Source organism: Gallinula chloropus (genome assembly GCF_964237585.1).
Source record: "Gallinula chloropus genome assembly, chromosome: 30".
NCBI classification, from domain to species: Eukaryota; Metazoa; Chordata; class Aves; order Gruiformes; family Rallidae; genus Gallinula; species Gallinula chloropus.
The window spans coordinates 4,891,824-4,917,070 of record NC_140115.1 but is presented as its reverse complement, the minus strand read 5'-3'; positions in this window follow the sequence as shown (position 1 = coordinate 4,917,070).

Below are 25,247 nucleotides of genomic sequence, written 5' to 3'. Positions count from 1 at the left end.
TCCCCAGACCTACTGGCCACATTATTTCTGATACAAGCCAGGATGCCATTGGCAGCCCTGGCTGCCTGGGCACACTGCTGACTCCTATTCAGCCTGCAGTCAGCCAACACCCCCAGGTCCTTCTCTGCCTCACAGCTCTCCAGCCAGTCTCCCCCAAGCCTGTAGCGCTGCATGGGGTTGTTCTGTCCCATGTGCAGCAAAGGTAGTAGCTTAGAATTCCGCCCCCCTCTCCCCCATCTTTTACTTAGAGGAGAGAGTTTTTTTAACAATTAGGATGAAATGATATTTCTTTTGTAATTGGGATAAAAAGGAACTTCCACACATTGGGGAGACAATTACAGTCACTTAAGACAGTATTCTGTGTTCAGGGACAAAAAATCACTATGAATAGAGACAAATGGATTTTGGTTTCCCTTTCAGCCACCAGACAAGATGACATACATAATGCCTTGCTGGGGGGGACGCCAATGGCAACTGGGAATGACATTTTAGGTACTAGACTGAAGTTCCATCGGGTGTTAGGAGAAAGCAATTTAAATTGTTTTCAATGGCTCCCGCTCTTTCTGGGATTAGGAAAGGACTTTGTGGCTACAGCCAGTAGCAGAGATCTCACTTGACAGAGCCAGGGGGCTCGAGAGACATTTCTAACCCATTTCACTAACGCTACTCCTCCCACCTTTCTTCATGATGTTATGAAGAAGCCTGAAACTCTCCAAATTGTGCATTGCTCTGCTTCTGAAGGGCTGGGAGGATTGTCGTACCTGGTTTTCTGTCTACATCTTTCAAGAATTAGAATTTCAAAACTAGATGCTTTTGAAAGCGCCTACAAGTCAAACTGCTGATGGCTTAGTCTCTTTGACACATCAGCTGCCAAAGGAAAAGAACAGAAGATGAAGCAGGTGAGGTATGGAAAGAGGAACACCGTTTCTGTTCTTGGGAACACCCAAGCTGGAATGGGGTGAGAGTGCCTTCGAAAGGAAGCCGTGAAGCTGCTTGGATGGATTGGGTCACCCACTATGTACCAAGTCTCTTGTCCAGCTGATCCAAAGCAAAGGACTACAAATGGAAGACAAAATAGACCTTAAGGTTTGTTTGCTTGTTTGTTTGCTTGTTTTTGAAGGAAACAAGGTGTGCCGCCCCAGAGGCTGATTTCCAGTATTACTAAGATACCTGAGCGGCTTTGGTCAGTGTGATGGCATAAGGACATGGCTGGTTTGTTGAAGATTTTCATAGTTCCTCAATATACTTCATGATCAACTCAAACCTGGGAAATTTGGGCTTTAGGGGGCAGTCTACCCCAGAAGGTTCCTGGCTTAACGAGGTCGCAAGCACTGGCTGTTTTGCAGCTGCAGCGCCAGGCATTTTACAGGGCCAACACTTCCCAGGAGTTCAGCAGAATTTCACAGGCCAGGAAGCTTCAGAAAATGACGCAGCAGCGAGTCCACTTGATACAGAGGGTGCCTGAAGTAAGGGCAAATCAGAATTTGCACACATTGCTTGTATTAATACGGCATAGTCACGGCACCTTTGAAGTTCTGAAAAGTGAAAAACCCATAAAAAGTGACTCACAAAGGAGTTGCCCATGTGTTGGAACAGAAGAATCCCTGGGCAGGCTTGGGTAGTCACCCTCCCTGGTTAGTCCTCACACCGCAACCTGTATGGGGCAGAAGGACTGGTGACTCTTCCTGACACACAGAGAACATTCTGTAATGCTAAACCATGCCATTTCAGCTCCCTGTGTCTGACAGAGGGTGGATCTAACAACGTGAGCTGTGCTGTGTCCAGATGTGGTGGAATACTAGGAGAGGAGTGTTATGGGACATGGCAGTGTGAGCGTGATCCTCTCGGTGTATTTAAAACGCCAGCTGCTCCTCCTACAGACCAAGGCACAGCAGGGACACGTGTTGGGGTGTGCGAGGGGGACGAGGGCTGGGCACTCAGTCCTGCTCCCTCGGCCCCGCTGAGACCAGTGCCCCTGTGTCCTCCGGGCACAGTGCAGACCCTTCACCTCGGTGAAACCCTCCCTTTCTCTGGCATCAGAGGTCAGGGACTGAAGCGAGAGCAACCCCAGGTATGCCTGGATGAAGAACAGGTGGATGACAGCACCACAGAATTAGAGGTGCTTTCCAAAACAGCCTCTGTGTGTCCTCCCTCTGTCCTACAGCCTGCCGCCATGTTTGTCCACATCCCTCCCCTGCTCCCTGCATTTCTCTCTTCTCCCTCCTGCCTCCTGCCCTCCTTTTCCCTCTCTCCTGCAGCCTGCCCCCTCTCTCCTGCTTGTACCCCTGCTCAAGCTGGCTGTGCTGCTCACTTCTCCCTGGGCCTCCATCCTGGGCAAGCCCAAGGAGGCGGCCATGGGCTGAGCGGCACCGAGCCAGGGGATGGTGCCCACCCAGGGCCAGGCCGCAGGAAGCAGCACCCCAGGCCGTGCCAGCAGCTCCTGGCCTGAGGCCTCGGGCTGCCCTGCAGCCGTGGGGGTTCCCAGGACAGGCCGGGGAAGGGATGCAAAGGGTTAAGAAAAAGACCTTTGTGAAAGCAGCTGTAGCTAGAAGGTAACAAGAGCCCTGAGCAAGCAGCACATCCTTGAGAAACCAGCTTCCAGTGAGTGTTAACTCACTAATCAGAGAACTGTGGATAAGGACTTCAGGTAGCCTCAGAAAGGCCTTGGAGAGGAAACATTGTAGATAAGATGGGCTTTGAGGAGGACACTTTGTAGATAAACAGGAGTGGAGCTCTTGCTCTGTCTGCTTGTGGATAGTGACACAAGGATGTAACTCTTTAGGATGTAGCTACTGAAGAAAAGTTGGCCTGGATACAGGTGTGGTGGTTTCACCCTGTTTGGAGGCCAAATGCCCATCAAAGACGCTCGATCACTCCCCTTTTTGGCTGGGAAAGAGAGATAATATATGTTGAGAGGCTCAGGAGTGGAGATAAGGGCAGGGAAAGATCATTCCACACTCAGTGTCATGGGCAGAACAGACGCAACACAGAATAAAGGAAGGAAAACTCTACTTGATGGCACTGCCCTGCACCCCCAGTGACACCAGAGTCGGGTGATGAGAAGAGGAAGGAATCATCCTGTAATCAAGGACAGAGGCAAAACAGACTCAACACAGAGTGAAGGAAAGAAAACTAATTTATTACACTACACACACAATGAAACCAGAGTCAGATAATGGTAAGTGGGACCAGATCTTCAAAGAACACGACCCGGTCTCAAAGCACCTTCCCCCACCCCTCCCTTCTTAGCGGACTTTAGTCAGGGTTTTGCTCCCTTCTTCCCCCCCGGTGTGGCACAGGGAGGGGGAGTGGGCAGGGACTGGGAAAATGGGGGTTCAGTCAGTTCCTTGCAAGTTGATTTCCTCCCTGGCCATGGTGGGGACATTCATTCCTCACCCTCCACCTGCTGCACGGTGGGGTCCCACCCACGGCAGACAGTCCTCCACGCGCTTCTTCAATGTTAGTCCTTTCCCATGGGGCTTCAGCTCTTCCCAGCTGCCCCAGCGTGGGTCCCTGCTATGGGTGCAGTCAGAAATCACAATGTCTCTCAGTTCCAGTCCTCCAGGGGGTCACAAGCCTCCCCTCAGCAAACCGGCTCCGACGCGGATCTGTCCCTCGCTCATCTCTGTGTCTCTGTGTCTTGTTTGGCCTTAAGACAAGTGATAGAGAGAGAGGCAGTGAGATGCTGTGGGGCATTCTTGGAGGCCTGTGGATGAAAACCAGCCATGATGGAAGCATGCCAGTCCCCTAAATACCAGCACTGCCAATCGTTTACAACTCTTTCTCATATCTAGGTTCTACTGATAGAACTGAGCCCTTTGCCCCTCCTGCCTTTGAGAGGGGTTTGCAAGGAGCACACTTCAGGGCAAGGCCACTCAAGACCCCTCTCAAGGGCTGTCTTATTTCTGACAGCCAAGGCCACACTTGGAGAGCTTTCCAGAATGCTGCTCACCTCCCAGCCCCAAATGTCACTCTTCTCCTTAATCACCAAAGGGCTGACAGGAATCATTACAAGCTTTCTTTGTCCAGCATCACCCTCTTGTGTCTCCTTCATGTTTCTGGCGGCGGGGATGCTCAGACCTAAATAAGTCTTCGCACTCCCAAAGGACGAGAACGGACCACGTTTCTCCCAGTAACCTTTTTCCCAAGACATGAGCCAACGCGTCCCTCAAGGACTGACGCTTTTCACTACAAGCTCTCTGGTTTCCAGTCCTGTTTCTCCAGACACCTGCAAGTCCCTCCTGCTTGCATGCTTACCTGCACCTCAGTGGCGATGCTCCAGGTCTTGTAGGCAGAGTAGAGCGCAGACACAGGTCCTGTCCCACCAAGGGCGCCTGTCCAGGGCAGAGCTCTGCACTTGCAGTGTGGACTGTCAAACCTTCCCCACCGCAGCAAACATCCCCACTGCAGAAAGCCCTGCGCAGGCACTGCACTCAGGAAGAGCCCTTCAACAGGGCAGAAAGGATTTTCTCAGCAAGGGTTGCCCCCCACAGAAGTCCCATCCTCTGAGTCACAGACAGGATCTCCACCGCTGCTGTCTTCAGCGCTGTCCCAGGACACAGAAGGCAGTCCTGACGAGGTGTCACATTCAGACGGGGACTGTGACCGAGGCTGGAAGAGTTCCTCTTCTCCACTCTCTTCACATGACTCAAAATCGTCCTTGTACTCTGAAATAAAAGACCCAGACTGTGAGACAGGAAACGGAATTCACAACTCAAACACCCACTCTGTTTAGGCAGATTGACTTCAGTCGTCTCTTTTGGCCTTTGCAAAGCAGATGCATCAGTGTTAAAAACAAAGCCATTTAACACACTCTGCTGTGGGGACTACGATTCAGAGCTGGGCAGGCTCAGGAACAAAACGCAAGATGCTCTTTGCTTTTATTGCAGGAGAACAATGTCTTGCAAGAAACAGCCCTGGGCAAACTTTCAGCAAGGACAGCCTTTCTCCAGTCTGCCTGTTGAAATCTCCCTCAAGAGAAAGGAGACGGGGCACAAGCCAAGGGGCACGGTCAGCCAGCTACAACAGGCAGCAGGAACACTGTGGAAGGGACAGTCACCCCCGTGGCTGGAGCAGAGATGGTAGCAAAGGTGAGAAGGCAGACCTGGAGCAGAGGGAGCAAATGCTCAGGCAGGAGAGGAAGCTGGAGGGTTAGGCAGGAGTCAGGGAAGCGCTGCCTGGGGCAGTGTGCTGGGGAAGGCACTGGGAAGAGCCCAGTGACCTACCTCAGGCTCCTGTTTCAGCCCCTCACTGGGAAGAGCCCAGTGACCTACCTCAGGCTCCTGTTTCAGCCCCTCAGACCTTCCTGACTCACTTCCATGGCTCTTGCACAATCTTACCTCCTTCTGCTTGGCTCAGAGGAGCCCCCCTCCTTTTGCTGACCAGGCACGGGCACCACCGCATTGCCCAGAACCCCATTCCTGCCTCAGGGTCACCCACCCTGCTCGTCCATTGGAATACTGTACCAGTTTGGATAGAGTCTTCCCCGCTATCTTCATGCTCTCCATCAGAGAGGCGTTTCCCTTCTTTTTCTTCATCAATGATTTGTTCTTTGATGATGACCTCTTCTACAACAACGACTTCTTTATCAATGAAATCTTCCCTGAAGATTTCTTCAACGATTGATTCATCTAAGATTTGTTCTTGAATGAATTCTTTGACAACTTCTTCCTCAATGATTTCTGTGACTTTTTTGTCAATAGTTTCTTCTCTGTCCTCGATTTTGTCCTCGTCTTCTCTGACATCAACTTTGTTGTGTTCTCTGTTGTCGTCATCTACATCGTTCCCATCATCGTCATCATCTTCTTCTTCTCTGTACTCCTGGCCTGTCTCCATTTTCTCCTGAGCAACTCCTGTACTCTCTTCATGCCCTCCTGAGTCCACATATTTCTCCTTGTGGTCCTCTGTCCTCACTGTGGGAGGGGATGGCTTTTTGTCCAGACCCACAGAAACAATACACCTATAAAAGCCCAAGGAGAACAGGGAAGTGTCACATTGTGCTGTCTCTGCACGATGGTAGGGCAGCCAGCACACAGAGCTATTCAGCTTGTCACCAGCAGTAACACAATGTCCCTGCCTGCCTTGGCACTGCCACTCAGACAACACCATTACAGGGAAGGACTGGCTGGGAGAAGCACCCTACAATCTGCAAGTGCTCCTCAGACATTGATGAAGTTCCTCCAGTGTTGCTAATGTCAAGCTACACTGAGCTCCTTTTCTTTCCCTCTGGTATTATGGAAGGCTTGATTGCCTTGACTGTCCCTCATGTTCAGGCTGTTCACAAGCGCCGTGAAACATCCTACAGTCAGTCACTCTAGAAATCCTTCCATTCCACGGGCAGACACTGTAGGCAATGTGAGCATTTGTGGAGAGAGCCCTGCCTTTGAATTATCAGTCCATGCTTTTTCTAACCACTGTGTCCTTATTGATAACAAGGTCTACACCTCTGTGGAGGTTCCCTTCTTGCAACTGCTTGCTGCTCCTTTCAAAATGACTTACCACTAGGACAAAACGGCTTTAGAGCTATCCGTGTGTGCAGACGTTTACCTCTCTGGCGTGACTGAGCAATCAGGCAAGAGGAAGATCTGAGTCAAATCAAAGCTTCTTGCCAAAACGGCACCTGTTCCTCACAGCATTGACTTTTGCCTCAAACCATGAGCCTTCTGCACACATTTGCCAGCTGAGATGTGGCTAACATTGAGCAGCATCTGTTGCTGCAGCCAGGGGAATCACCACAGGGTCCCACCTTACAGGCAGAGCGGTTTAAAAATACCTTCACTTCTCCTCACCATCCGAAGAAAACCCTGGAAACTACAGGGAAGTCAGCAGCACTCAGGAGAATTCTCTCACTCTTGCTTCCACCAGCAGCATGAGCAAGTGGTGTACGTGTGCCACCCCAGCCCTGTTCCCCCACACGGCTGCTGAGGAAGTGCTGGCTGCCACCCGACCAGCTGACACATCCAGTGCCAACACGGTCCGTGGCTGCGCGCACTCGACAGAGCGACTCAGGAGGCACACACAAGCAGAGGACTCGGGGGGCAGCCTGGCCTGTGGGACCCTGAGGGATAAGCTCAGTTCTGCATGTTTCAAGGGGCAGATGAGGCTCTACAGAGCTGTGGGGTGCCGGGAACATTCAAGAAGAGGAAACGAGGGATAAACCCGCAAAGAGGCGGGACACTAAGTCCTGGGGAGCAAGAAACATGCCTTTGTCTCTGTACCTGTAGCAAGGAGATGCTCCCTCCACCTTAAGGATCGCGAAGGATCCACTTCTGCCTCCCACCCTGCAGCACTTCCGATGTCTGTACTCGCAGCACGTGCTCAACCGGTCCACCCAAATCCCGTTGAGGAAGAAGTTGAGGCTGAATGGGAAACCATGGTGCCTCCTGGAGATGAACTGGAAGCTTTCTGCAATCACAGAAAGGAAAGGGTTCACAGAAACAGGTTATGCTTTGCTTTCAGCCTCTTTCCATCATCACACCCCATCCCCATCAAAGCAGCCAGCCCTCTGAGGACAGGTACTTTGGCTCTCAGCTCTATTAATCGGGTGGCAAAAGTCCACCTCCTCCCCACACCACAGCATTGGCACTTCCCAACCCCACACTACCAAGCTGGGCACGCCTGTGACAAGCCAATCCATCCTCAGTTGGGCCGCTCGCACTGCAGCCCAACAGAACCCAGAGCCTCACGGCCCAGCAAGGTGCCCTCTGCCACCTCCCCTAGCAGAGTGTGCGGGATGCGCAGGAAGCTGGGGATCCCGGCGTGTGCCTGCGTTGATGGGGCCGTGCAGCAGCGAGCCAGAGCTCCCGCAGGGTGATGCAGGCGTTGCTCAGCGGCGCCTCCTCGCAGAGTGCAGCCAGGCTCCCCATGGGGACAGCGGCCACGCCAGGGGCTCTGGGCCCACACCAAGACGCTCACACTCACGCCCACACTGGAGCCAGCTGCCTGGATCAGCAGGAACTCTCTGACTCTGGACCCTTACCTCCTACCAACAGGCTGCCTTGGTAGACACAGATGTTCTCTCCTCCACAGTGCTGCTGGTAGACTGCGATTTTATCTCTGACATCAGCAGCACTGCGGGATAAACGGACACGTTTCCCCAGGAAGACCATGGTAACACGTGCGTTGCTGCAGAGCAGGGACTGGGGGGATCCTCCGGCATTCTGAGGCAGGAGAGACACAAAAAGCACATTCATTCACCTGTCTTTCAGAAATGCCGTGAACCTGCACTCACACTACGTACAGGAACCTTCCAGCATCAGGCAAACACTCACCCTTCTTAGAGGTTCCTCTAAGCCATTTGGTACAGCGAGGGGACGAAATCGTCTCCCTCGGTACAGGCGATTTCTCGCTGACTTGAGGTGTTCATCTCCCTTTCTCGGGGGTGGATGTGGCACCGGTACTGTAGGATTCTTCATGGGGGGGTGGTGACAGGAAGATGAACCAGCCACAGCTCCCACAGAGATCCTACAGCATATGCCATTGCCTTCCTCCTGCAGAAACAATTTATCCAGGTCAAACAGGCTCTGTCAAAACAGCTCCTGAGCATAGGAAATGCACCAGGGTCTGACTGTGCTTTACATTTACCAACACACATGGCTCGGGAACAGCCCTGTAACTCGGTGCTCTCAGGTTTGGTCAATAAAACACTTCTGGGCTGTGCCCCTTCCCTTTCCTTTGCCAGGCTACAGGCAGATTGCTTGAAAATATCTCTCACAGATACACACAACACTGTGATGCAGGTACTTCTCGTCCCCATGCAGAGTTGTGGTCACTAGCAGACAGAACGCTACTCAGTCCCTGCAGCCCTGCTCTGTGCTCTCAGCTGGCAAGCCAATTCCCAAGCAGCCAGAATCTTCCAACAGGAAGATCCCTGGCATCAATCATACAAGATGTCCCTCCCAAGACTATGTTCCTACAATTTCTTTTACAGGAGCCAAAAGTGGCTGGAGCAACAGTGTACCAGATGAGCGTTTCATACACTTGAGGTCTTTCAGACACCCCTCTGAAGTCCTGGCACCAGCTAGGGCCAGAGGTGGGGGCAGGTTGACTAAAATCTTAGAAAGGGAGGCTTTAGGCTACAGTTCCCATGGTGCAGTTTTTAAAGCCCCTTTTTTACCCCATAGGTGCTGCAGTAGATACAGACATGGGTGGCAGTTCTCTGTTTTGGTAGCTACAAGCTGTCTGTCTTTGAGAAATGCCGTGAACCTGCACTCACACTACGTACAGGAACCTTCCAGCATCAGGCAAACACTCACCCTTAGAGGTTCCTCTAAGCCATTTGGTACAGTGAGGGGACGAAATCGTCTCCCTCGGTACAGGCGATTTCTCGCTGACTTGAGGTGTTCATCTCCCTTTTTTGGGGGCGGATGTGGCACTGGTACTGTAGGATTCTTCATGGGGGGATGGTGACAGGAAGATGAACCAGCCACAGCTCCCAAAGAGATCCTACAGCATACGCCATTGCGTTCCTCCTGCAGAAACAATTTATCCAGGTCAAACAGGCTCTGCAAAAATAGCTACTGAGCATAGGAAGTGCACCAGGGTCTGACTGTGCTTTACACTGAGAAACACTGTGGAATAAATACTGGAGGTGACATAAAAATTAAAACTTATGTTCACACTCTAAGCCAAGGTTCAGCATTCAGGAAACTCCCGGGGTGCCAGTAGCCCACTTCACAAACGTTCCCTAGGCAATCTTGGAGGTTGGCAACATCAGGGGAGCTCGATGCACTAAGCCTGAGAGAACAATCCAAGCGGGAGGCACTGTGGCGAGGCTCTGAGATCTACGGGCACCTGTGTACGATGGTACTGCCATGCTGCATTGTTTCTGCCCAGAGGGAGAACTGGAGCAGAACCCAGCTAGCCATTGATCATTTTCCTGGCAGGATCATGTTCTTCAGGCCAACTGTCGCTCATTAGAATATCATTAGAATACAAAACCACACCTCCATCCCAAAAGCTACCTGCCTCTAAGTGCAACCACTACCCCTCACTGAGCACACGCTCTGAATGTCTGTTAGCCTGAACCTTTCAACACGACACGAGGAAACTTTACACCAAACCCAACAAAGACACACAGGACTAGAGGCACTCAAGCTCCACCTGACAAGGAGAAATAGTATCAAAGTAGCCCCAAAACAGAGGCATGTTAGGGAAGAAACCATCACGAGCCATTGCTGACTTCTGGGAGCCGTGGACAGAGCCAGCCTCTCTCCCCCACCCCCAGGGCGCCTTGGGTGAGATGTGAACATTCGGCTGCTACAGAAAAGTGACTGCGCCCCTTCCCCGACTGGGAAGGAGTGGGCTCCAATTTTTCACAAGGATCAACACAAAGCAGTAAGCGTGTGTTAAGCAGTGTCAAGCTGCTCAAAAGTGTAGAGTGAAAATAATACCAGTGTCATTTGTGTGGTGCTGGGAGCCTGCTGGCCTTGTGCTCAACAAGAAGCTGAGGAGGCCCCTGCTTTCAAGCAGATTTCTGCTACAGAATACACAACTCTGAACCTGGGAAATGAGGTGCTGAAGTCATCACTGACCTTTGAGAGGGAGACAGGAGAAAAATTATGAATCTGAGTAGGTAAACTCGTGAGTGAAAATAGTCATCTGAAACAACTGCTAGGAAAGGGTAAATCTCCTATTAGATAAAATGCAACCTTCTGCTCCAGTCAGGCAGATTCACAGATTCCTGTGTAGCATCAACCCTGAAACTTGGAATGGAGGTATCTGGTCTGACAGTGATGATGCTGAGATCAAAGGAACCCCTGATTCTGAACCTCAAGCAATTCCCATTCAGCCCCTGCTGAAAGCTAACACTGCAGTTGGCAGTGATGACGAGATTCACACCACCGTCAGTACAATTCCATGCTCACCAGCAGAGCTGGCAAAGATACAGGACACCCTCTCCAGGTGGTCGGGGCAGTCGGGAGTTGACTGTGTGTGGTGAGTTTCTCTTGCAGGGGGAGACAGGATTATGTTAAGTGAGGAGGCAGACGGAAGCTACGGGGGACCAGGAGCATTTTTAACCACCACGCCAGGAGACCATGATTATTCCTTGACTGCACGAGCTGCACACTGAGCAGGTGTCATAAATCCACAGGAGAGAGAGGGGCTGCTGGAGATTAAAGCCACAGGCTACTCTCATCTGGCAGAGGCAGTACAAAAAGCAGCCTGCATACAAGCACTGTATGAGAGAGACGTGTGTAAGGAAATCCCTGACGTTAGCTGCCATTGACCCAGCACGATTAACCCCTCTTATTCGTGGCCTTTCTGATTGTCTGCAGAAGTTTGTAGAAAATACTCAAGCCTGCATTCAAACTGCTCATGAAAAAGCCAGGCATAATTGTAGACAAAGCCAGCACAGCCCTATACCCCCCTGGAACATCTTTGTACGAGAAATAGATAAATACGGACACCAAATAGGCTGGGTCAGTTCACCCAGGGGAAAATCTCCAGGCCTCGCCCAGCGAGTCTGTCAGGTCTCTACCCACAACCCTGAACCTGGTGGGAGACTTGGACCTCACAAGGAATGCAGGGAGTCCTGGCACAAAGCCCTGAATCTGGGTGTACCTCCACAGTTCCTGCATGGGGCCTCTGCAGAGGACCTCTGCTCCTGAGTCCACTCTCTGTGTACAAGCTGTAACTCAGCAGAGGGAAACTCTAGCTCCTAAGATCCAAATCCATCAAGAAAGTGCTCCTTCTGCTCCAGAGCACAATCTAACTGAAACGGGACACCAGCACAGCAGACAGCAAAAGCTTTCTGTCCCCGGAGAGGGTAGGAAGCCACCCTGCCTGGCGGCTACTGGGAATTCAGTGGCGCTCTGATAAAAGCCACTGCATTGCCAGGAGCACTGTTGCCATCCCCACTGGACCCCAAAAATACCGGTAGATTTTCTCATTGTTACAGGGGCCTAAATGTCAATAATCACTACAGAAACAGTACAGGCCCTCAGCATAAAACCTGGGTGATGCAAGGTGAAAACCACCACAACTGAGGAAATAGTGAAAAATGCCCCACTGCAAAAGTAACTCTCTGGCTGCCAGGAGAGCAGAGCTTAACCAGAGCAGAAGAATTGGGTGGGGCCACAAACACGGACATTTTAGGACTTGAAATAAAATGCATCAGGCACAATGAAACCCAGACTGTCAGAAACATCTGGACTCTTACCCCCTCCACAGTCACTAATGTTCAGCAACATCCATTGCCAGCAATTGCCGTTGCGAGGACTGATGGGGTGGTAACAGCATTGGAAACGGGGGTGTAATTAAAAGAACTTACTCCCTTTACAATTCACCAGTATGGCCAGTAAAGAAACCTACCAGGCAGTGCTGTTTTATAGTGGACTTTGGACAATTAAGTGTTGACACCGTGCCTTTAACTGCCACAGTTCCAAACACTGCCCAGAAAGGCACATTAATACAGGGAGCTGCCTGCTCATGGGAAGTTTCTCCTCCACCAGAACCCCCAGGTCCTTCTCAGCAGGGCTGCTCTCCAGGAACTCTTCTCCCAGTCTGCATGTATGCCTGGGATTCCTCCGGCCCAAGTGCAAGACCTGACACTTTGCAGTGTTGAACCTCATTAGGTTCACCCTGTCCCACCTTTCCAGCCTGTCATTCCTGAGAACATCGTATGTAGGATGCTCAGCATGGCTGCACAGAAGGACTCTCATTCCTCAGAAATGAACAGAAATGTGACAGGGTTTTTAAAGGAACAGGAATAGCAGTTTCAACAGCATAGCTGCCAAGAAATTACCAGCAGCAACCAGTGACCTAAACTGAGTGAAACTTCAAGCCCTTACAATCTTCACTTTCACCGCTGGCATTTCACCGCCTATCACATATATTACAGCATATACTACCTCTATGGGGAGCAGTCAAGGGAAAGGACCACCAATTAATAACAGAGGCACTAAATGTGGCCCTAAATCCCATTTTCCTGGCCCTTAATTGTTTCCAGGCTTCGCTGTGGATACAATCACTAGCAGCTGCAATTATACAGGAAGGTGAAGACACCTGACCCACCAAAATTTGGAAAGCAATGTGGACTAAACACTCATCCTCGTCACTGCTCTCTTCATCACTGTCCCAGGACACAGAAGGCAGTCCTGACGAGGTGTCACATTCAGACGGGGACTGTGACCGAGGCTGGAAGAGTTCCTCTTCTCCGCTCTCTTCACATGACTCAAAATCGTCCTCGTACTCTGAAATAACAGACCCAGACTGTGAGACAGGAAACGGAATTCACAACTCAAACACCCGCTCTGTTTAGGCAGATTGACTTCAGTCGTCTCTTTTGGCCTTCGCAAAGCAGATGCATCAGTGTTAAAAACAAAGCCATTTAACACACTCTGCTGTGGGGACTACGATTCAGAGCTGGGCAGGCTCAGGAACAAAACGCAAGATGCTCTTTGCTTTTATTGCAGGAGAACAATGTCTTGCAAGAAACAGCACTGGGCAAACTTTCAGCAAGGACAGCCTTTCTCCGGTCTGCCTGTTGAAATCTCCCTCAAGAGAAAGGAGATGGGGCACAAGCCAAGGGGCACGGTCAGCCAGCTACAACAGGCAGCAGGAACGCTGTGGAAGGGACAGTCACCCCTGTGGCTGGAGCAGAGATGGTAGAAAAGGTGAGAAGGCAGACCTGGAGCAGAGGGAGCAAATGCTCAGGCAGGAGAGGAAGCTGGAGGGTTAGGCAGGAGTCAGGGAAGCGCTGCCTGGGGCAGTGTGCTGGGGAAGGCACTGGGAGGAGTGAGCCCAGTGCTCACGTCAGCTGTCCGAGAAGGGGATGCTCCAGGCAAAGCAAAATGGAGACCCCATTCCTGCCCCAGGGTCACCCACCCTGCTTGTCTTTTGCAATACTGTACCATTTTGGCTGGAGTCTTCCTCACTGACTTCATGCTCTCCATCAGACAGACTTTTCTCTTCTATTTCTTCATCAACCATTTCTTCCTTGATGATGACATCTTCATTAATGACGACTTCTTTATCAATGACATTTTCCATGACGATTTCTTCAATGATATTTTCGTCTAAGATTTGTTCCTGAATGAATTCTTTGACAACTTCTTCCTCAGTGATTTCTATGACTTTTTTGTTGTCATCATCTACATCATTCTCATCGTCATGATCATCATCTTCTTCTCTGTACTCCTGGCCTGTCTCCATTTTCTCCTGAGCAACTCCTGTACTCTCTTCATGCCCTCCTGAGTCCACATATTTCTCCTTGTGGTCCTCTGTCCTCACTGTGGGAGGGGATGGCTTTTTGTCCACAGAAACAATACACCTATAAAAGCCCAAGGAGAACAGGGAAGTGTCACATTGTGCTGTCTCTGCATGATGGTAGAGCAGCCAGCACACAGAGCTATTCAGCTTGTCACCAGCAGTAACACAATGTCCCTGCCTGCCTTGGCACTGCCACTCAGACACCACCATTACAGGGAAGGACTGGCTGGGAGAAGCACCCTACAATCTGCAAGTGCTCCTCAGACATTGATGAAGTTCCTCCAGTGTTGCTAATGTCAAGCTACACTGAGCTCCTTTTCTTTCCCTCTGGTATTATGGAAGGCTTGATTGCCTTGACTGTCCCTCATGTTCAGGCTGCTCACAAGCGCCGTGAAACATCCTACAGTCAGTCACTCTAGAAATCCTTCCATTCCACGGGCAGACACTGTAGGCAATGTGAGCATTTGTGAAGAGCCTTTGAATTATCAGTCCATGCTTTTTCTAACCACTGGGTCCTTATTGAAAACAGGGACTACACCTCTGTGGAGGTTCTCTTCTTGCAACTGCTTGCTGCTCCTTTCAAAATGACTTACCACTAGGACAAAACGGCTTTAGAGCTATCCGTGTGTGCAGACGTTTACCTCTCTGGCATGACTGAGCAATCAGGCAAGAGGAAGATTTCAGTCAAATTAAAGCTTCTTGCCAAAACGGCACCTGTTCCTCACAGCATTGTCTTTTGCCTCAAACCATGAGCCTTCTGCACACATTTGCCAGCTGAGATGTGGCTAACATTGAACAGCATCTGATGCTGCAGCCAGGGGAATCACCACAGGGTCCCACCTTACCGGCAGAGCGGTTTAAAAATACCTTCACTTCTCCTCACCATCCGAAGAAAACCCTGGAAACTACAGGGAAGTCAGCAGCACTCAGGAGAATTCTCTCACTCTTGCTTCCACCAGCAGCATGAGCAAGTGGTGTACGTGTGCCACCCCAGCCCTGTTCCCCCACACGGCTGCTGAGGAAGTGCTGGCTGCCACCCGACCAGCTGACACATCCAGTGCCAACACGGTCCGTGGCTGCGCGCACTCGACAGAGCGACTCAGGAGGCACACACAAGCAGAGGACTCGGGGGGCAGCCTGGCCTGTGGGACCCTGAGGGATAAGCTCAGTTCTGCATGTTTCAAGGGGCAGATGAGGCTCTACAGAGCTGTGGGGTGCCGGGAACATTCAAGAAGAGGAAACGAGGGATAAACCCTCTAAGAAGCGGGACACTAAGTCCTGGGGAGCAAGAAACATGCATTTGTCTCTGTACCTGTAGCAAGGAGATGCTCCCTCCACCTTAAGGATCGCGAAGGATCCACTTCTGCCTCCCACCCTGCAGCACTTCCGATGTCTGTACTCGCAGCACGTGCTCAACCGGTCCACCCAAATCCCGTTGAGGAAGAAGTTGAGGCTGAATGGGAAACCATGGTGCCTCCTGGAGATGAACTGGAAGCTTTCTGCAATCACAGAAAGGAAAGGGTTCACAGAAACAGGTTATGCTTTGCTTTCAGCCTCTTTCCATCATCACACCCCATCCCCATCAAAGCAGCCAGCCCTCTGAGGACAGGTACTTTGGCTCTCAGCTCTATTAATCGGGTGGCAAAAGTCCACCTCCTCCCCACACCACAGCATTGGCACTTCCCAACCCCACACTACCAAGCTGGGCACGCCTGTGACAAGCCAATCCATCCTCAGTTGGGCCGCTCGCACTGCAGCCCAACAGAACCCAGAGCCTCACGGCCCAGCAAGGTGCCCTCTGCCACCTCCCCTACCAGAGTGTGCGGGATGCGCAGGAAGCTGGGGATCCCGGCGTGTGCCTGCGTTGATGGGGCCGTGCAGCAGCGAGCCAGAGCTTCCGCAGGGTGATGCAGGCGTTGCTCAGCGGCGCCTCCTCGCAGAGTGCAGCCAGGCTCCCCATGGGGACAGCGGCCACGCCAGGGGCTCTGGGCCCGCACCAAGACGCTCGCACTCATGCCCACATTGAAGCCAGCTGCCTGGATCAGCAGGAACTCTCTGACTCTGGACCCTTACCTCCTTCCAACAGGCTGCCTTGGTAGACACAGATGTTCTCTCCTCCACAGTGCTGCTGGTAGACTGCGATTTTATCTCTGACATCAGCAGCACTGCGGGATAAACGGACACGTTTCCCCAGGAAGACCATGGTAACACGTGCGTTGCTGCGGAGCAGGGACTGGGGGGATCCTCCGGCATTCTGAGGCAGGAGAGACACAAAAAGCACATTCATTCACCTGTCTTTCAGAAATGCCGTGAACCTGCACTCACACTACGTACAGGCACCTTCCAGCATCAGGCAAACACTCACCCTTCTTAGAGGTTCCTCTAAGCCATTTGGTACAGTGAGGGGACGAAATCGTCTCCCTCGGTACAGGCGATTTCTCGCTGACTTGAGGTGTTCATCTCCCTTTCTCGGGGGCGGATGTGGCACTGGTACTGTAGGATTCTTCAGGGGAGGGAGGTGACAGGAACATGTACCAGCCACAGCTCCCACAGAGATCCTACGGTTTAAGCCACTCCGTTCCTCCTGCAGAAACAATTTATCCAGGTCAAACAGGCTCTGTCAAAACAGCTCCTGAGCATAGGAAATGCACCAGGGTCTGACTGTGCTTTACATTTAGCAACACACATGGCTCGGGAACAGCCCTGTAACTCAGTGCTCTCAGGTTTGGTCATGAAAACACTTCTGGGCTGTGCCCCTTCCCTTTCCTTTGCCAGGCTACAGGCAGATTGCTTGAAAATATCTCCCACAGATACACACGACACTGTGATGCAGGTACTGCTCGTCCCCATGCAGAGTTGTGGTCACTAGCAGACAGAACGCTACTCAGTCCCTGCAGCCCTGCTCTGTGCTCTCAGCTGGCAAGCCAACTCCCACGCAGCCAGAATATTCCAACAATAAGATCCCTGACATCAATCATACAAGATGTGGGTCAGAAGGCTTCTTGCCCATTTCTAGGGCAGCTCTAGGGCTCTTTTGGGATGAAATGCCAACAGTGTGATGAGGCCCTGAAAAGCAAGACATACTAGAGAAGAAATTCCACAAATGTTGCATGATTTGGATCCAAGCTCAGCATCAGCTCTTTATGCCCTAGGACTGACTGAGCTGTCTTGACAGTGGTGAGCACGGAAGAAATCACCTTAATCAACCACCACTTAAGCAGACACCAGTTCTTGGACAAACACTCCTGAGCATCATGACACGGAGCCAACGCGCAGCAGGAGGGAGCTGTTCATATACTGACTGCCACTCAGCTGTAGCAGGTCACAGTCCCATTTTAAATCCAACAGTCCCACAGAACTCCTCACACAAAGTCAATCATGTTATTTTGTTCCAAAAGAAAAGGCAAGTCAAAAACTCAGCTGAAAGCAACCGTGTACACATCAAGATCACATTTGTCTACTCCCAAAAAGGGAGTAAAAAAGGATGAGCCCCTAAGCAAGAACAGTGGCAGCAGGAGATGCTCTAGACTAAGCACCAAGAGGGCAGAGGTCTTATGTGCACACTTTCTCTGTGTGTGCTTACACACAGCAAACGGAGCACTGGGTGAAACTCACCATTTGCAAGCGAGCAGCTGGTTCTGCAGCCACGACTGCCTGGAACCCACCCTTTCTGGGACCAGCTGGTGGATGCGGCAAGTGCACAGGTCCAGCACCTTCCACTGCTCTTCTGGATGGTTCCACCTGAGCAAACAGAAATGCAGGTGGCTGAAGTACTCTAATGGCAATGCCTGAGCTCGCCTTCTATCTGTCCATCATCGGACAGCTGTGACCATCAGCGTGCCTAGACCCAGTGGAACTCCTGCTCAAGGAGGGCGAGGAATCATGGGCAGACCAAAAGTTGGACGAGGGAAAAGACTTGTGTCCTTTCTACATTTAGTTTCCCTGCAGCCTTCTCCAGCTGCTGATCCCCCCCTTCCAATCCCTCAGTCTGTCTCTGTGTGCCTCCCAATTCTAGGTTTGACTGAAGGCCTCTCTCTCCTCCACATGTGCAGGCACCTGACACTTCCTCGCTGCTTCAAAGAGCTGCCATCCTCTGAACCTGCCAGGGCGACCTAGCGGGAGGAATGGCAAGAGAGAGAAAGGCGTGTTGTGCTGCTATGCAGCTGTGGATGAAAACTCGAGACGGTGTGAACGCATCCCCAGGTGCTGATGTTAACTGGGGGCTGGCTCCCTCTCTGTGTAATAGAAAATCTCTGCAGAGAGAGAAAATTTCCTTGCAGACAGATTTTATACTATGGGAGATAAGCCGCCCTATTTTCCCTCACTGTGATGATGACGATGGGCCATTAGACCAGGAAAACAAGGTCTTAAAAACTACGGGAAGGTTAAAAAGGAGAGTTAAAATAAAAGCTGATAGCTGTCTGGACAACACCTTGCCTGCAGTATACAGTTCCGGGTACTAAACTACTACAGCAGAATTATCCAGCTGTCCCTACAATTCTCTTATCTTCAGAAGGAAACATGGCCTCACCCCACCAGCAAACTGCTGGGCATGGTCACGTACCCAGCACTCTCGATCAGAGCCTGAACTCTTTGCCGCAGACCCAGCAGAGCTGCGAATTGGTGGGAACCGAAGTGGCTGCTGCACATTTCCTGGAGCTGTATGTGGTCTCCAGGAGCTCCAGGAACTCTAGAAAAGGAAAAAAAACAGCTGGAGGCCACTCACGAGTGGCGTCCCCCAGGGCTCAGTCCTGGGTCCAGTTTTGTTCAACATCTTTATCAATGACCTTGATGAAGGGATTGAATGTTCCCTCAGTAAGTCTGCAGGTGACACTAAGCTGGGAGGAAGTGTTGATCTGCCTGAAGGCAGGGAGGCACTTCAGAGGGATCTGAACAGACTGGAGCCATGGGCTGAGACCAATGGGATGAGGTTTAACAAGGCCAAGTGTAGAGTGCTGCACATGGGACAGAACAACCCCATGCAGCGCTGCAGGCTTGGGGGAGACTGGCTGGAGAGCTGTCAGGCAGAGAAGGACCTGGGGGTGTTGGCTGACTGCTGGCTGAATAGGAGTCAGCAGTGTGCCCAGGCAGCCAGGAAGGCCAACAGCAATGGTCTCTTCAGCTGAGTAATAGGAGATAGGACGAGGGGAAATGGCACAAAGCTGCACCAGGGCAGGTTTGATTAGATATTAGAAAAAAAATTTTCACTGAAAGAGTTGTCAGAGCCTGGAACAGGCTGCCCAGGGATGCGGTGGAGTCACCTTCCCTGGATGTGTTTAAAAACAGGGTACTCCGGGATATGGTTCAGCTTAGGATGGGAATGGTTGGACTTGATGATCTTAAAGGTCTTTTCCAACCGTGTGATTCTTTGAAAAACTGCTGCAAAGTCTCAGTGTACAGTTTCCAGTACAGAACAGCAACGTAAAGGGGAAAAACATCATCAACAAAACCCCAGGAAAGCAAAATAGCACTGGAGGAGAGATTTGGGAGGGATGAGTGATTCTCAGGTTCCTTCAGGTAATGACATTTTCTAGTCTGAGAAATGTAGGTCGCTGAGGTACCACCTACTCTAACGGCAATGCCTGAACTCGCCTTCTGTCCGTCTGTCATCGGACAGCTGTGACCATCAGCGTGCCTAGACCCAGTGGAACATGCACAAGACATGCAAAACCACAAATCCTTTTTTTTTTTTTTTCTATTCAGAGAAAAGAAACTTTTCAGTCTCACCAGTCCTGATCTCTGAAGATGTGTTCTTAGCCTAGGATTGCTTAAATATCCCGGCAAGTCTTTGTCCATAATGCTATTCCTCGTCGCAAGAAATCTGAAAGGAAATCAATGCACACACATGTAACCCCCTTGAGAGCCAAATTTGTGCAACTTACTTTACTGAGACCTGGCCTGGGCAGCTCAGACTTTTGGCTTCACACAGACAGCAGCCCCAGTGCTTCCCACACCACTCACCCTCCAGTACCATTTACTCTGCCAGGGTCACCCCTTAGCTGCCCATTCAGAGAAACACATCTCTCTTGATGGAGCCAACTCTTCTTTTTTCCCATCTGGCTGCAGCTCTAGGTACTACTTCTCAAGAGAGACCTTCCCGTACCACCCTTTTCAAAAGTCTCTTGAAGAAGCCAGGCATGATCCTGGGAGGTTCCAATCTGGAACACGACTTGGAGGTGGGTTGTACGACCACGATTTAGTTCTGACACTAGTTCCTTATTGGAAGCATCGCCCACAAAACCAGGACGTGCCATGTTTTGTCAGGGAGAGCCGCAGAGGTCCTGGGTTCCTCGGTATCACTAACACACATCCCCTCGGGGAAGCCCGGGTGCTCAGAAACTCACAACCTGGGCACCTGCAGCCAGGCACTGCCACAGGGCAACGCCTGGCACCAGTGGTCCCATTCCCTGCCACCCCACCTGCCCGCTCCCAGAACAAGGGACCCGCCTTGGCACAGGGCTCTGGGGCACAGAGAGCTCCTGGGTCAGGAGGCGTTTGCCCCTGCCCAGCCTGACCTGTAAACCCCCGGTGCCCACATTTCCCAGGCAGGGCAGCCTGACTCCACACAGACCCCACACACCCCACCCCACTCACCTCGGCGCTGGGCCACTCAACGTGGCGGCGACCCAGGGGCAGCTGCCAGCTCTCCAAGAAACTGATCTGCAGCTGCTGAAGGAGCCGAGATGACTCTCCCTCCAATGGACGTTAGCGTCCCTCGAACCAAGGGCACAGCCTGCAACACCCAGGAGCACCTCCACTGGTGCCCCCCCTCACAGACTGCAGCAAAGCTGGTTTTGTGCTGCTCCCCAAAGCTTGGGCTGCTCCCCCCGAGTAACGCACCAACCATCGCCCCTCACCTTCTGTGAGCCAGGCACTGCCCCAGCCCATAGGAATGACCGGCACCCTTTACCTAACAATCACCCGTGGCACGGCCTCCCCGCATCACAGTCACTTACACTAGGCTAGGCATTCCTGAGCCTCCAAGGAGCAGCACAGCTCCCTGCTCCTGTGCCAAGGGCAGCCCACGAGGAAACCTGCTGCTGGGTTTATTTATTCAAGAAAATATAACTGGGGAGGGAGGGGGGTGTTTGGGATTTATGTTTGGTTTGGGGTTTTGGTTTAGGGTGGGTTTTTTCAGTTGTGCAGCAACTGTTCTTAAAAGCATTGACAAAGTACGATGAAGTCACAAAGGAAGCCAGGCAGTGACTTTTCACAGTTACCCACCACGGATTTGGTGCTGATAATACTTCTGTGGACAGCTCTGGAAGGCATATAGGGGCTTTATATCATGACAGCGAAACACAAGGAGAAAGATCTGCGAGCACAGTGCTCTGTTAGTATTGGAATGCTGGTAAGGTTCTTGAATTAATTCCCCTCCCCCTTGGTAGGACCTAGAGCAACTTTATTAATCTGATAATAAGATTAATGCAATTTTATTAATCTGATAATAAGACTAATTAAACTGCTTGAGTTCCTACCAAGCAGAGAGTGATCACAGCCCGTGTTCCTGTGGGCTGTAGCTGATGAGGCACCAAGAGTTGGCTTTTTAGAAACTTTTAGCCAAACTCCCAGTCAGAGCTGCCCCAGGCACACGTGTCTCCCCCTGGCAGTAGCAGCAAAAGGGCGATTTTGGCCGTCTTAGCAGGGAGCAGTACTCGTGGCTACGTACCCCGGATTCCTCCAAGGGAGCTCCCAGCAGGGTGTTGTGTGTGGCAGGCACATCCGTGCCCAGGAGATGCCTGGCTGGAACAGCGGTTTTCTTTCCTTTTCCTTCATCCCTGTATTAAATTTGTACCATGTAATTATTTCAGTTCACCTGGTTACTTTCATTGTAAATATCTTTCCATGATTTCTTTAACTTCGCTGTTCATTCCATCTGTTTTCTTTCATTTCATTGCCAGTGCCATTTCTATTCCATTCCCTACAGCTCCGCTCCATTCCCTTCCTTTATCCTGTACCATGCTTCCTATTATTTCATTCCATTTTATTCATTTATTCCATGTCTTTTCACCTACACTGAGACCCCCCCACTCACTCCACAAGCTGCACTGACTGGGACCCTCTCCAGTAGCTGGCACAAACTGGGGGTGCTACACCCACTGGTGAACTCCAGTAGCTGGCACCCGGCCCCCCCCCCCACCACTCCCAGTAGCTGGCACATGGTCCTTTCGGTTCACAGACACACAGGGTTGAGAACGAGATCCCACAGAGAGTGAGTTCAACAACATTTATTAGCAGACGACAGGACAGACACCATACTGTGCACAGTTCCTCAGGGGAGCTTTACATGTGCAGTGGCCCTCGAGCACTGATGAGGTGAGGGATGGTCTGCAGTTCCCTGGCTCTTTCCTGCAGCTGCTGGCTGATGAGACCCAGCCTAGCAGCAATCTGCTTGAGCCTCTCCCCCTTCTCCTGCACTTGAGGAGAGCTTCCCTTGCCCACCAGACAGTTCTCCTCTTGAAGGACGCAGCACCGCCTCTCCAGGTCCTTTACAGCACCCCGGAGGCTGCTGCTCTGCTCCAGCAGCCTGCTGTGACAGCTACCAGGCAGCCAGTCCTCCTGCAGCCCTGGGGTCTGAACGCCCACCTCTGCCACAGCCCGCTCAGTGCCGGCACTTCCTTGTGGCACGGAGCACAGGTTGTGGGGCACCAAGTCTGCCCGTACAGCCTCAGGCTGTTTCCTTCCTCCTGGAGATGGGCATTCCCAGGTGCCCAGGAGGGTCTGCAGGCGTGACCTGGCCTCACTGCAGGAAGCAGGCTGCTGGCCATCGAACCGCTCCAAGACGCACTTTTCAAAGAGTCTCCTCTGCTGCAGCAGTTGGTCTTGGAGCTGGATGATGTGAGCAGCCATCTTGCTATCGGCCTTCCAGTGCAGCTTGCCCAGGACATCCCGGATCTCACCATGGGCCTCGCCACTGCTCCGGTCTCCTCTCAGCAGCTCCTTTGCCAGCTGCTTCTGCAGGTCCCGTGCCTGTCGGGTGGTGTTATCACGCTGCTGCATCAGCATCCCCTGCACCTCGTCCAGCTCAGCCTCCTTTGAGTGCAGCAGCTGGTGGATCTCCACCACCCGCTGCCGCTGGTTCTGCTCCCGCAGCCGCTGGAGCCCCTGTGCCTGCTGCTGCTCCCCTCTGGCCTGCAGCCCTTGGGCCAGGAGCTGCCGCTCCCGCTCTGCCGCCTCCTTCAGCTGTCGAGTTTCAGCAGCAAAGCGCTGGCAGAGCTCTTGGGAGCGGCGTCGCTCGGCCTCCAGCTCAGCCCGCAGCCTCTCCAGCTGCTGCTTGTGCCTGTCCTGCCACGCCAGGCCACGGCAGGGCGAAGGGTGGTTGCGTGCCACGGGCCCTCGTCCCACACCGTGCCAGCTCATGGCTGCAGGGATATCAACCAAGTGCTGACACCAGCAGCCACCAACGTTGGGTGTCCCTCCCTGTCAGCAGCTGCTGCCTCCCCTGACTGCGCAGGAGTGGAGACAGCATCTGCATTCAGCCAAGGGGGAGCGAGTCCGTCCTTAAATACCTGTCCTGGCAATGACCTCACAATGGAGGGGTGGGCCCTCATCACCAAGCGGATCCTTGGCACCCCTGACTGTGCATCCGCCTGGCTGCATTGTGTCTGTGAGGGAGGGTGGGCACCCCTGTGCTTGGGGACTGTCCCCAGGAGTGTCAGGTGCTGTACTGTGCCCACAGTTGTGTCCTCACACCCCGCTGGCTCCCCTCACAGACAAGAAGGAGGAGGTGGTGAAGGAAGCCAATCCCGAGGTAGCGATGCAGGAAGACCTCTGCAAGCTCGGCGAGTGCCTGCGGCGCTGTGCTGCGGAGACACGAAGGCACAGAATCAGAATCACAGAATCACAGAATCTTAGGGGTTGGAAGGGACCTCAAGAGATCATCGGGTCCAACCCCCCTGCCAAAGCAGGCTCCCTATCTCACATTACACAGATAGGCATCCAGACGAGACTTGAATATCTCCAGAGAAGGAGACTCAACCACCTCCCTGGGCAGCCTATTCCACTGCTCTGACACCCTTACTGTGAAAAAGTTCTTCCCCATGTTGGTGTGGAACTTCCTATGCTCCAGCTTACAGCCATTGCCCCTTGTCCTGTCCCCACAGACCACTGAAAACGGGCTGGCCAATTCCCCCTGCATCCCAAGTCTAAGATATTTATAAACACTAATTAGGTCCCCCCTAAGCCTTCTTTTCTCCAGGCTGAACAGACCCAGCTCACTCAGCCTTTCCTCATAGGGGAGATGTTCCAGGCCCCTAATCATCTTCGTGGCCCTTCTCTGGACTCTCTCCAGAAGGTCCCTGTCTTTTTTATACCAGGGAGCCCAGAACTGGACACAGTACTCCAGGTGGGGCCTGACCAACGCAGAGTAGAGGGGGAGGATCACTTCCTTCGACCTGCTGGACACACTCTTCCTGATGCATCCCAGGATCCCATTGGCTCTCTTAGCCACCAGTGCACACTGCTGGCTCATGGCCAACCTGTCATCTACCAGGACCCCCAGGTCCTTCTCCACTGACCTCCTTTCCAGCAGGTCATCCCCCAGCCTGTACTGATACAGTCGGTTGTTCCTCCCCAGGTGCAAGACTTTACACTTGCTCTTGTTGAACTTCATTAGATTTCTCCCAGACCAGCTCTCCAGCCTGTCCAGGTCTCTCTGGATGGCAGCGCAGTGTTCCTGCGTGTCAGCCACTCCTCCCAGCTTTGTATCATCGGTGTACTTGCTGAGGGTGGATGCTGTTCCCTCATCAAGATCGTCAATGAAGATATTAAACAGGACTGGACCCAACACCGAGCCCTGGGGAACACCGCTAGTCACAGGCCTCCAGTCAGATTCTACTCCACTGATCACGACCCTCTGGGCTCGGTCCGACAGCCAGTTCTCAACCCACCTCACCGTCCACTCATCTATCCCTTGTTCCCTCAGCTTCTCTATCAGGATGTCGTGGGAGACAGTATCGAAAGCTTTGCTAAAGTCAAGGTAGATGACATCCACTGCTCTCCCTCCATCTACCCAGCCTGTTATGAGATCACAGAAG